This window comes from Myotis daubentonii, chromosome 4 (assembly GCF_963259705.1).
Source record: "Myotis daubentonii chromosome 4, mMyoDau2.1, whole genome shotgun sequence".
Classification (NCBI taxonomy): domain Eukaryota; kingdom Metazoa; phylum Chordata; class Mammalia; order Chiroptera; family Vespertilionidae; genus Myotis; species Myotis daubentonii.
Genome location: NC_081843.1, coordinates 57,317,513 through 57,330,174, shown reverse-complemented (window position 1 = coordinate 57,330,174; position 12,662 = coordinate 57,317,513). Strand labels below are relative to the sequence as shown.

Genomic DNA, 12,662 nt, shown 5'->3' with positions numbered 1-12,662 from the left:
CCTGCACCCTCTCACAATCTAGGACCCCTCGGGAGATGTCCAACTGCCAGTTTAGGCCCAATCCCGCAGTCCTAAATCAGCAGTCGCACATCCCTCTTGCAAGCCAGGACCACTGGCTCCTAACCGCTCGCCTGCCTGCCAGATCACACATAACCACTCACCTGCCTGCTTGATCGCCCCTAACTGTTCGCCTGCCTGCCTGATCACCCACAACTGCCTTTGCCTCGGCTCCTGCACCTGGGACCCAGGCTTCCCTCCTCTGGCCAGCCAGAGGCAACCAGGCCCCAGGCGTCCCTCCCTCTGGCCAACCGCAGGCACCTGGGACCCAGGCCGGCTTCGCCTGGTCTGGCCACAGGCACCTGGGACCCTGGGCGGTGCCACCTGGGCCCCAGCTTTGTCAGGAAGGACATCCGGAATGATATCCGGTCTATCCAGTCTAATTAGCATATTACCCTTTTATTAGTATAGATGACATTACTGAAGAGTGATGCACTTTGCTAGAGAAAAGTTGGCTAACACTGGCATTATTAGGAGACAAACCTTTAAGTCACAGGTATGAAAAGTACGTTTATTTTAACTTGGTTTTTAAAGCATCCAGTAAAAAGGAATAAAATAACTGTTTTGCTATTAAAAATTCAGTCTAGAGACTGAATTTGATATTGGTTTTTAAAAAATCAAAAGACATATTTGTTGAAAGTTGGAATTTTTAATTAAGTGTATTGGGTGATATTTGATAAGATTATATGGTTTTAAGAGCACATTCCTGTGATATGTAATCTGTATATTGTATTGTGTTACCACCATTCAAAGTCATATAATTCTCCATCCCGTATATATGACCCCCTCTATCTTTTACTCCCTCTATCCCCACCCTCTGGTAACTACCATACTGTTGTCTATGTCTATGAGTTTTTGTTTCTTTTTCTTATTTGCTCATTTGTTACTTTCAGTTTTATATCCCACAGATGAGTGAAATCATACAGTTCTTAACTTTCTCAGTCTGATTTATTTCACTTAGCATGATATTCTCAAGGTCCATCCAGGTTGTATTTCATCTTTTCTTATGACTAATATCCAATTGTATGTATGTAACATAACTTTTTTATTCAATCACCGATTGAAATACATTTTGGTTGTTTCCAGGTCTTGGCTACCATGAATAATGCTACAGTGAACATAGTGGGGCACATATCTTTGTGAATAAATGTTTTCAATTTTTTTGGTAGATACCCACAAGAGGGGTTGCTGGGTCATATGGTAACTCCATGCTTAATTTTTCGAGGAATCTTCATAACTGTTTTCCATAGTGGACAGAGGACCTGAACAGACACTTCTCCCAAGAAGACATACAAACAGCCAACAGACCCATGTAAAGATGCTCAACTTGACTAGCTATTAGAGAAATGAAAATTAAAGTTGGAATTTTTAAAAGAAAAACTTATCCATCAATTTCACGCTGTGTATTCTCAAAAGATTTGAAAACAGAGATTTGAAGAAATATTTGTACACCAGTGTTGATGGTAGTATTTTTTATAATAGCCAGAAGATGGAAATAACCACATGTCCATTGATGGATGAATGGATAAACAAAGTGTGGTATACACATATAATGGAATATCACTCGGTATTAAAAAGGAATGAAATTCTGACATATGCTACAACATGGATGAATTGTGAAGACATTATTCTAAGTGAAATAAGCCAGTCACCAAGGACAAATATTGCATGATTTCACTTACATGAGGTACCTAAAAGTAGTCAAATTCATAGATATAGAAAATAGGATAGGGTAGAGAATGGGGAATGATTGTTTAATGGGTAATTTCAGTTTGGGAAGATGAAAAGTTCTGGAGATGGATGGTGGTGTTGGTTGCATACTAATGCGAAGGTACTTAATGCAACTGAACTATACACCTAAAAATGGCTAAAAAGGTAACCATTTGTATATTTTACTACAATAAAAAGCAAAATGTACTAAAATGGTATTATAAAGTAACAAAATGCTTCCAGTTAGAGAACAAAATAAATATAAGGATTAGCCAATTACTCATATTCATAAATATTCAGTAGTCATCAGTAGCCTAAATTTTGTGAAAATACAATTTCATTTCCTTGTATATGATCTTGGGAATGATTTGCCCATATTTAAAAATATTTTTCAGTGCTTGACATAATTCTTGGAGCATGGAAGATGCTCATTAAATATTTGTTGATTGATATTTGTTTATTCAGGAAATTACAGTCATAGCTTCATGTGCAGAATAATAACCTTAACTGTAACTCGTTAAGCCTACTTAAAGCTCACAGAACAGGTAGAAAAGAAACCTTTAAAATACAAACAATAAAAACTTAGTGTACGCCCTAACAGGGTGACTCGGTTGGAGTGTCGCCCTATACATCAAAAAGGTTGCAGTATGATTCCCAATCAGGGCACATACCAGGGTTGCTGGTTTGGACCCCAGTCAGGATGAGTATAAGAGGCAGCTAGCTGATCCACGTTTCTCTCATCTCTCTCCCCCCCCCCCCCCCTTCTCTCCAAATCAATAAACATATCCTTGGGTGAGGATTTAAAAAAGTATAGTGTACAATATACTAGATTATGGGAATTAATGCATCTTAGTTATTATAAAGCATGCCATGAATTTTCATTGTTAATATCTAATAAAGAGGTAATATTGCAAATTGACCATCACTCCAACACACAAGATGGCCACCCCATGTGGACACAAGATGGCCTGCAGCTGAGGGCAGTTGTGGGCGATCAGGCCTGCAGGGGAGGGCAGTTATGGGTGATCAGGCCTGCAGGGGAGGGCAGTTGAGGGGACCAGGAGAATGGAAAATTTTAAATTTTTGAAACTATTGGAAAATCTTTCATTAGAACAGCTTTGGTTAAGTTCAGTATTTTAAGTGTATTATGTATGGAAAGTACTGGCTTTATTTTAAAGCTCAGCAGTGATATAGTAATATCCTTTCTCGTTTAAAAAACTGAGTTAGTAAAAGATTTTAAAAAAAATTTGAGAACATTAAATGCATTAATAGTAATTATAGCAACACTTTAATCCTAGATTTATATAGAGAATTTATCAGTTTTGTGAAGTGATTAAAGTTAAAGCAGATTACTCTTACATTTAGAATTTAAAAGTTTTAAGTCAGCAATATGTGAAACGTATTGAATATATTGTTTTATGTTTACCTAAGAATTTCTGGTTTAAAAAAATGGACATTTTTTAATTTCTTAAAAAATTCATTAAACATATCCATGTACCTACTTTTATAAAATTAGCAGATTCTTCCTAATCTGTATGATTTTTAAATATAGTCTTCTAAGAAAATAAGTTTTTGTAGAAAACTGAAGACTTTTATTAAATACTAGAGGCCTGGTGCACAAAAATTTGTGCACTCGGGGGGCCCGGGGGGGGGGGTCCCTCAGCCCGGCCTGTGCCCTCTCGCAGTCTGGGACCCCTCAGGAGATAACGACCTGCTGGCTGAGGCCTGCTCCCGGGTGGCAGAGGGCAGGCCCAATCCCTACCTAGGTGCAGCCCCTGGTTGGGCTCAGAGCAGGGCCGATTGGGGAGTTGGGGCGCCGCCCCCTGTCATGCACAGAGCAGGGTGGATTGGGAGGTTGCGATGCCACCCTCAGTCACTCACAGAGTAGGGCCGATTGGGGGGTTAGGGCACCGCCCCCTGTCACACTCAAGGCAGGGTCAATGGGGAGGTTGTGGTGCCACACCCTGTCACGCACAGAGCAGGGCCAATCAGGGGGTTGGGGCGCTGCCCCCTGTCACGCACAGAGCAGGGTTGATCAGGGGGTTGGGGAGCTCCCCCCTGTCACGCACAGAGCAGGGCCCATCAGGGGATTGAGGAGCTCCCCCCTGTCACTCACAGAGTAGGGCCGATAGGGGAGTTGGCGCACCGCCCCGTCACACACAGAGCAGGGCGGATCAGGGGGTTGGGGCGCCGCCCTCTATCACCCACAGAGCAGGGCCGATCAGGGGGTTGGGGCGCCGCCACTCTCACACTCAGGGCAGGGCCGATGGGGAGGTTATGGCTCTACCCCGTCACACACAGAGCAGGGCCCATGGGGTGAGGGGGTTGGGGCGCTGCACCCTGTCACACACAGAGCCGCAGGGCGATCAGGGGTTTGGGGAGCTCCCCCCTATCAGGCACAGAGCAGGGCAGATAGGGAGGTTGTGGCCCTGCCCCCTGTCACACACAGAGCTGCAGGGCGATCAGGGGGTTTTGGCGCTGCCCCCTGTCACACTGATCCCGGTGCCGGGAGGCCTCTCAGCTCCACTGATCCCAGTGCTGGGAGGCATATTACTCTTTTACTATATAGAACAGAGGCCTGGTGCATGGGTGGGGCTGGCTGGTTTGCCCTGAAGGGTGTCCTGGATCAGGGTGGGGGTCCCCACTGTGGTGCCTGGCCAGCCTGGATGAGGGGATGATGGCTGTTTGCAGCTGGTCACACACTCTTCAGGGTGGGGGTCTCCACTGGGGTGCCTGGCCAGTCTGGGTGAGGGGCTGAGGGCTGTTTTCAGGCTGGGACTGAAGCTCCCAACTGCTCCTTTTTTTCTTTTTTTTTTTTTAATTCTGGGCCAGCTTTAGCTCTGAGGCTCCAGCTCTTAGGCCTCAGCTGCTGAAAGTAGGTATCTGGTTTGTTTCGGTTCTATAATCGAAACTCTGTATCAACTCCAGCTCTGAGATCCCAGCTGGCTGAAAGCTGGTTTCTGGGGTTTTGTTTAGCGTCTATATTTGTTACAATGTTTGAAACTGCAGGCTCAGAGGCCTGCAGCAGCAGGCGGGGAACGTTGGAGTCCTCCGTCACTGAAGCAAGCAAGCTTCATGTTAGTTTCGAGCTTCCTGGCTACCGGCCGCCATCTTGGCTGACAGTTAATTTGCATATCTCGCTGATTAGCCAATGGGAAGGGTAGCGGTTGTATGCCAATTACCATGTTTCTCTTTTATTAGATAGGATGAAATTTACAATTTGATTATGTTATTTTCTATAAAAAATTATGTGAATAAATTAAAGGTTACCATCTATAAAAATATGTACCTATTGAGCATATAATATGTAACTATGAAAATTTGCATATGAAATTTTTGCTTGAAGCACTCTAACGAGGTGCTTCAAAATCAGACATCTGCCCTGGCTGGGTAGCTCAGTTGGTTGGAGTGTCATCCCAGTAAAGCCAAGGATGCAAGTTTGATCTCTGGTCAGGGCACATACAAGAATCAACCAATGAATGTATAAATAAGTGGAACAGCAAATCCATGTTTATCCCTCTCCCCCCTCCTCTTGCCTCTTCCCCTCTCACTCCTCTCTGGCATCACCTTTCATGAGATTCAAAAGTCCTCTTTCCATTGTGTTGTTCACTTAGGTTATGAGGCTTTTCTCAAAATTGAACAAGTGTTAGACAGTTCCTCCAAACAGTGACAAATGAAAGAAGAAAGAAAATTGGTTGGAAAGGGAGATGAGTTACTCTGGCCAGATACTTGTTCTTATTTCTCTTTCTGCCGCTATCTTTCTCTGCACATCCTTAGATAAAACTCAAAAATTATTATTGAGATTTTTGTGGGAACCAAGTGAGACAAGAAGAAAAATTTAAAATTGTAGTCTAACCCCTAAAAGTAGAGATGCTGAGATTTTGAGTTCCAGGAACAGTTTCAAAGTCCTTATCAGAGCAGTTCTTTATTGCCTTAATTTGTGTGTACAGATTGCTGTTAGTGTTGTTACTGTCTGTTTTGTATCAGACTTGCTAGCTAATTTCCTTGCTTATTAGCTAAGTGATTTTCTTAATGGGTACCCTTTTGACAAAGGAATCTTAGCTGCTCTGAGAGGAAAAACCAATTTTTAAAAATCACGGTGAAAAAGATAAGGAACATCTGTATTCATGTTGCTGCTGTGTTGTTGGTGTGGGAGAATATCTGGTGATTGACCTTAATTCTTTACCGAAGTCACAAAAATATGCATAATTTGGCCTTTAGCCACAAAACAAATAGCAACAGTCTCCAGTTAAAGCAGGGATCCAATTTCCTTGGTTTTGGGTGTGGAAAAGGGGATGTTTACCAACCTTATTATCAGAGGGGGTTTTGTGAAATTTTTCCTGAACTATTTTAGAATCTCCATTTTGACAGGAGCATTTTGTTTGCATTCATATTTTATTAACCAGGAGTTATTTTGTTTAATTTATACTTGAAGATTTAGAAGCCTGAAATACTGTGTTTAAAGGCGAAATGTCTTTTTATTAAATAATCAAAGAAAACCCAGTGGCATCAACACTCCCTCCACCCCTCTGATCTGATGATAGATTTTAGATTAGGGCCCCTGTAATGGACACTGGATAGTTATATTGGGGAGCCAGTTTAAGATTTTTTTACAAACAAGTGTAGGTTGGATCAAGTCAATGAGGGCAACACCAGGAGAGCTGAAATCTATGGAGCGAACAACCTGGGAACCTCATCCTCTTCATGAGGTGAGTCTCCAGGGTGCCCTTCACCCATGGTTTATGGGTGAATAGTCTAGGACTCTCATACACCCACCCACCTGTGCCTACGCAGCCCATGAATCTGACACGGTACCAACATGTGGATTTATTCATCAGATTTCATCTCAGAGCCTGGGCATTGAGATTGGGTCTTTGTAGGTCCACACAGCAGAATCAGTCTTGTAGGTAAGGCAAGAGATTGGGAGCTTCCTAGTGTCTAAGGTAGGAGTCATCTTTGTTCTCGCAAACCTAGTTGCAGTTCTTTTCATTTATTAAGCACACCACAGGCAGCCAGATAAGATTAGAGACAATAGTGAAAGAGAAAGCATTTTTCTCTATTTCATTCTTTCATTTGACTCTCTTTGTACTTTTGCCTCCATTTTCTTTCCCTTGCTTGCCCATCACATTAGGGGACCTCACATTCTGTAAACTATGCTTCCCTCACTGAAATGTAAGCTACCTGCTATCTGTTTAACTATGAGAAAATTATTTAGCCTCTCTGTGCCTTCATTTCCTCACTTGTAAAATGGCAATAGGCTATTGCCTACACCATAAAGTTGTTGTGAGGTTTAAATGCATTAAGATGTATCAAGCACTTAGCTTAGTATCTGGCTGTATAAAATGCTGAGTGACCAATTATCTAATAATTACTAATAGAATCTATTAATATAGTAATGATTGAGAACCATATGTTTCATTGTCAAGTGTCAAAATGTTAAACAGGACAGAATTGTGGATTCTTTGGGTGTTTTGCTTTTTCTATGAAAATATATTTGTAGAATATCGTAAAGATACAAAAGCACTGTTGGGTCAGTCCCCAGAAGACTTCTGAATAGTAAGAGAGAATGTCCTAAGAATCCTAGGAATCATATTGAATTTATTACTTTTATTGGAAAAGAAGGCAACAATATACATATAGTGTTGAGCTGCTTGGTTCTTTTGTATATTAATTTCTCTCATAGTAGACATGGTGCTTTCTTTATCCAATTTGAATGTTCTAACTTATATGACCATCATTAAATCTTATTTATAAATTAATTTCTGGCATGATAAGTATACCTCCTTTTTGAGGTATCATGTTTTTAACCATTTAAAAGGCAACCTCACTCATTTTGAGAATACTGTATTCAAAATTATTTTGAGGGCCATTTTATTTTCTAGTATGTATTTTCAGCAGGTGGCTAATAGTTTTTGACCTGCAGCACCAGCATATAGACCTGAATGTCAGACAGAATATTTTTTTAATTGCATTTTCATCTTGCATAATGAAGCACAGTAATTCTTTTTGAGATTGCCTTGCATATTTTTCCAAGTAGTTATTGATCGAGATGTGTCAGATTGGTAGGAGAAAAGAAAATTATAATGTTATGCATTTAGGTCTTAATAATATTTAAATATATTCAGATCTGTAAATACAAGTATTTTAGCAAATAATGGATCTGATATATTTTCATGTTAAAAGCCATGTTAGGTGCATGATATTAACCTTCCATCTCTCCCATGTCTTTGGGCCATTGCTCTGAAAAATCACATATTTTAATCTATACACACTTTTTTTTCTTAAGAATTTCCATTTTCTCTTGAAATTTATACCATATATTACATGGCCTATTTTCACACAACCTTTAAGGATTATACATATTCAATAATAATAATAATAACAATAATAATAATAATAATAATAATAATAATAATAATAGACAAACATGGTAATTGACCGTACCTTCACTATGCCTCCCATGGGCTAATCAATGTGGTATGCAAATTAACCGCCAACAAAGATGGCGGTTAATTTGCATACATAGGCTCCAAGCGGTGGAGCGAAGCCTGATGGCCCGGGCCGGCAGAGCAGCGAGGCCTGACGTTTCCGGGGCCAGCTCCGGCCAGAACTTGGCCAGAGCGAAGGCCTGGGCCCCTGGGTGCTGGAGGCAAACCCATGCCAGCAGCCAGGGGAAAGGAAGGCCTATTGCACGAATCTCTTTGTGCAACAGGCCTCTAGTTCAATAGTAATTCTCATTTTTTTGTGTGAAAATAGACCATGACATATACTCTATAAATGATAGAGGTTACGCAGGGCTCCAAGATTAGCAATTTTAGATCATTGTCAACATTTATTTCAGGTTGAGTGGTAGCACAAGCGTTTATACAACTGTAGTCTTTGCAATAATGTGTCACATAGTTTGTGTATTGAATAACACTTCAATTTAAGCGTAGCTGAATTTTTGAGATGAAGATGTGTATGCAGCTTGATCAAGCCCAAAGTACTCTGAAAATATGACAATGGAAAGAGTTATATTTCCTGTACTGAATATTTTAGAGCTGGCATTTTGCCACAGAACTGTATATGAGGGAGGAATATTGTATGTGCGCTTTGCATTTAAGGCTTAATTTCTGAGGCTGAATTTCAATTTTGTTTATTCCCTTAGGTAATTACTGGTTTTCTAGATGCAAAAGAAGTGTATCATTGGATTTTTTTTAAAATGGTTAAACTTGTATTGTAGATATCCTTTCTTTAAATTTAGGCACTAAAAATTCTCACACATCAAAGGAGTGTATGACTCTCATTTGTGCTAAAGAGTTAATCATCTTTCAGCAATGCTTTGAAGTTAGTTTTTTTGTCATTTTTCTTTTCTTAACCCAGCATGGGTTCATGAATAAAACTAACCACTCTGATAAGTATAGTGTATTATTGCTTTTGCATATGGCTCTTGCTAATAAAAATTCAAATTCTGGTTAGTTTGCTGGAATCAAATCAATGTATTATATGGCATTCTCTCATCCCCCCCCCCAACCCTGTTATGAAGCCCTCTTACAGAAAATAGGTGGGAAAAACAGCATGGGGTGGAGAGAAAGGACAAGGCAATTCAGGGTTAAATACAGTTTACCCTTGACGCCTATGTTGTGGTTAGTCTGTAACCTGTACAAGGGTTTTTACTTCTCACTGCTCTATAATCCTTAGAATTCTTATTCCTTCGGACTAAATTCCTATTCTTTAGTCAAAGTGTATGAATCTGCTGTTTTGTGGGTAGCAGTAACAGCAGTGACAGTAACTTAATTTAACAAAGTATGTATGTATGTGTTTTTAAATGCAGCTCTATGAGAATCTATCAGTTGAAGAATAAGGTAGGGTGAAGAATATGTTGGTGCTTGCTAAAACGATTCTGATAGTTGCTAAAATGAAGTCATCCTGCCTAAAAATTACCTAGTCTGGCCCTAACTGGTTTGGCTCAGTGGATAGATAGTTGGCCTGCGGACTCGAGGGCCCCAGGTTCGATTCTGGTCAAGGGCATGTACCTGGGTTGCAGGCAAGTACCCAGTGGCGAGTGTGCAGGAGGCAGCTGGATGTTTCTAACTCTCTATCCCTCTCCCTCTCTGTAAAGCATCGATAAAATATGTTTCTTAAAAAAAGATTACCTAGTCTGTACATCCAATAGATTTGGCATTTTAAAAATTAGGATGTTTTCCATTATCATCAACACAGAAAATAATTGTGCCTGGGTGCATTCTTCCGAAGGTAACATGTGAATTTAGAAACCAGACAACATGCCAGAATGAGACTGATGATTGTATAAGACGTTCCATACTGGAACCAGATACTAGGCTCCGACTAGGCTCAGCTGGAAAGACTCTTAAAGTACAGCCAGGGGAATACAAATACGGGGCTAATTTAGCAAATGTGCATGTACATTTCACATTGGGTAGGATCATGATCTCAAGATTTAGAGATACCAGATTTTAACTGTTTGAAGGCTGGTCACTTTGGGCATATGAATTATTTTCTCTGAGCCTCATATTTCTTAATTAGAAAATAGGCATCTAATCATATTATTACTATGAGAAAATTACTAAATATGGAAAAAAATTATAGTGATCAAAACCTCCCAATTTCAGAGCCTTGGAAATCTATCACCATTTATATATTTTGCATATAATGGAATAGATCCGTGGCCGGCAAACGGTGGCTCGCGAGGCTCATGCGGCTCTTCCACAAAATACCACGTGGGGGCCCGCACGCACAATGCGATTGAAACTTCGTGTCCTATGCGCAGAAGTCGGTATTTTGTGGAAGAGCCACATTCAAGGGGCCAAAGAGCCGCATGTGGCTTGCGAGCTGCGGTTTGCCAAGCTGCAATTTGCCGACCACTGGATAGATCATCACACAGGCTCTTACTTGGCCTTAGAATCCTGTTCAACTCAGAACATGAGGAAGTTCCTACTATTTTGGAGAGTTGGCAGTCAATGCGAAACATATTTGTTCTCCCTGAGGTAATGCAACTCTACCTGTCTTCTCTCTTTCTATTTTGCTAACAGTCTCCATAATGCAAATATCTACCCAGTTGTTAAAGAGGGAATGCAGAGATTAGTTATCAATAATCATAGTGTTCAGGCACCGTGCTGGGCACGTTACAGAGATTTGTGTTAAGTAGCTGACCCCAAAATTTATATGTCCAGTTTCATCATCTAACCGAGGCTCCATTCATAAATTAGTTGATCATTTGTTTCCCTAAACTTACTGCTCACTGTTCACTATCCTTCAGCCGCACTGGACTTCTTTTATTTCTTGAGCATTCTAAGTTTATTTCTGTCTCTGACTTTTGTTCTTGCTGATCCTATGCCTGGAAGGCTCTGTCCTTTTATTTTATGCACATTGCTTCTTTTCCTTATTCAAATGTCATTTCTTATTTTATTTATTTTTCTTTATTGATTAAGGCAGGGGTCCTCAAACTTTTTAAATAGGGGGCCAGTTCACTGTCCCTCAGACCGTTGCAGCGCTGAACTATAGTTTTTTAAAAAAACTATGAACAAATTCCTATGCACACTGCACATATTTTATTTCGAAGTAAAAAAACAAAACGGGAACAAATACAAATTTGTATTTGCATGTGGCCCGCGGGCCGTAGTTTGAGGACCCCTGGATTAAGGTATTACATATGTGTCCTTACCTCCCCATAGCCCCCCTCTCATGCCCTCACCCCCCTGAGGTTTCTCTCTGACAACTGTATTGTCCTCCCATCCAGTCAGTTTCTTATCTCATCATCCTATGATATGTTTCTTCAGACCCTTTTCCACATATGTCAAATTATGTTATTTATTTAGTTGTTTACTTTTTTATCTCCCAACCCAGAATTCAAGCTCCCTGAGAGCAGTGGCCTTGTGTGGCTTGTCCAACGCTGTACTCCAAAGACCTGAAACTGTGCCTGGCTTACCAATCTTCAGAGGTATGATTATTTATTTCCATATTTTTATAGGTGACCAAAGTGAGGCCCAGAGAGGTGTAGTAGCTTGCCCAAGATCATGGGCATTGGAAGTGGCAGAGTTGAGATGTAGACCCAATGCTGGGCTCTAAAACCCTGTGCAACAATGCAGTTGAAGGTCAGGGACATTGGTAGGAGGGCGGGGGCTGTGTTGAGTGCTTGGAACTTCCGTTAAGTCCCTGGGCTGGCAATTATTGTTTCTCTAGCATTGTCAGACAAGAGCTGGCCCTGATGACTTCATACTCTAGTACACTTGACTTGTCTCCCTTCCTTTTTCCTTTTGACTCGGTGCCCAAGACACCCATGGTTAATATTTTACAGGAATGCATTTGAACCCTCACTGCTTGGGAAAAACAAACACTGGGTTTTAAAGAAGCTCCCAGAGGCCTAGAATTCATGATTTTGAACCCAGATGAAATTTTCCACCTGACTTGGGTTCTTCCTTTTTATATATATGCTGTTTTCTGAGCATTTGTTACTTAACATCACCATTGATTATAGCTACAGCTTTCTTTTGTGAGTTTGTGTTAATAACACAGGTGATGCTTTGGTGGTACGTGGTCCCTATTGACTAGAATACTTCTACCTCCTTACTTTCCCCATCCCATCCCCCACCCCCAATACTACAGTGGGACCATTTTTGTTGTTTTTAGCCAGACATGCCACAGAATAAAACAGACAGTTTGTCATGTGTATCATAAAATGTATAAATATGTGTTAACTTTTGGAGGGAAATGAAAAGAAGAAAACCAGGGCAGTTGATTAAAATGGGATAATCAACTGCATAATAAGTCACACCCAGCAGGTTATAGAGGGAGAAGTTATTGGCACTTTTTACTCCAGGACATTTGGTGTGCTTCATTGCATTTGACCTTTTAGAAGCTATTGACATCATTTGGGAACTGCCAGTAAACCTGCC

The 12,662-nt window shown here is 40.7% G+C and overlaps 1 protein-coding gene across 13 annotated transcripts in view; it reads left to right on the top strand.

Annotated features, from left to right (window-relative positions):
- The window catches only part of PAM (peptidylglycine alpha-amidating monooxygenase), a 277,571-nt gene that overhangs the window by 33,195 nt on the left and 231,714 nt on the right, over positions 1–12,662 (top strand). For all 13 annotated transcript variants that reach the window (XM_059694004.1, XM_059694017.1, XM_059694016.1 and 10 more), the window contains exon 2: positions 11,614–11,707. The gene's annotated coding sequence lies outside the window, so the exon portion shown is untranslated. The remainder of the gene's footprint in view (positions 1–11,613; positions 11,708–12,662) is intronic.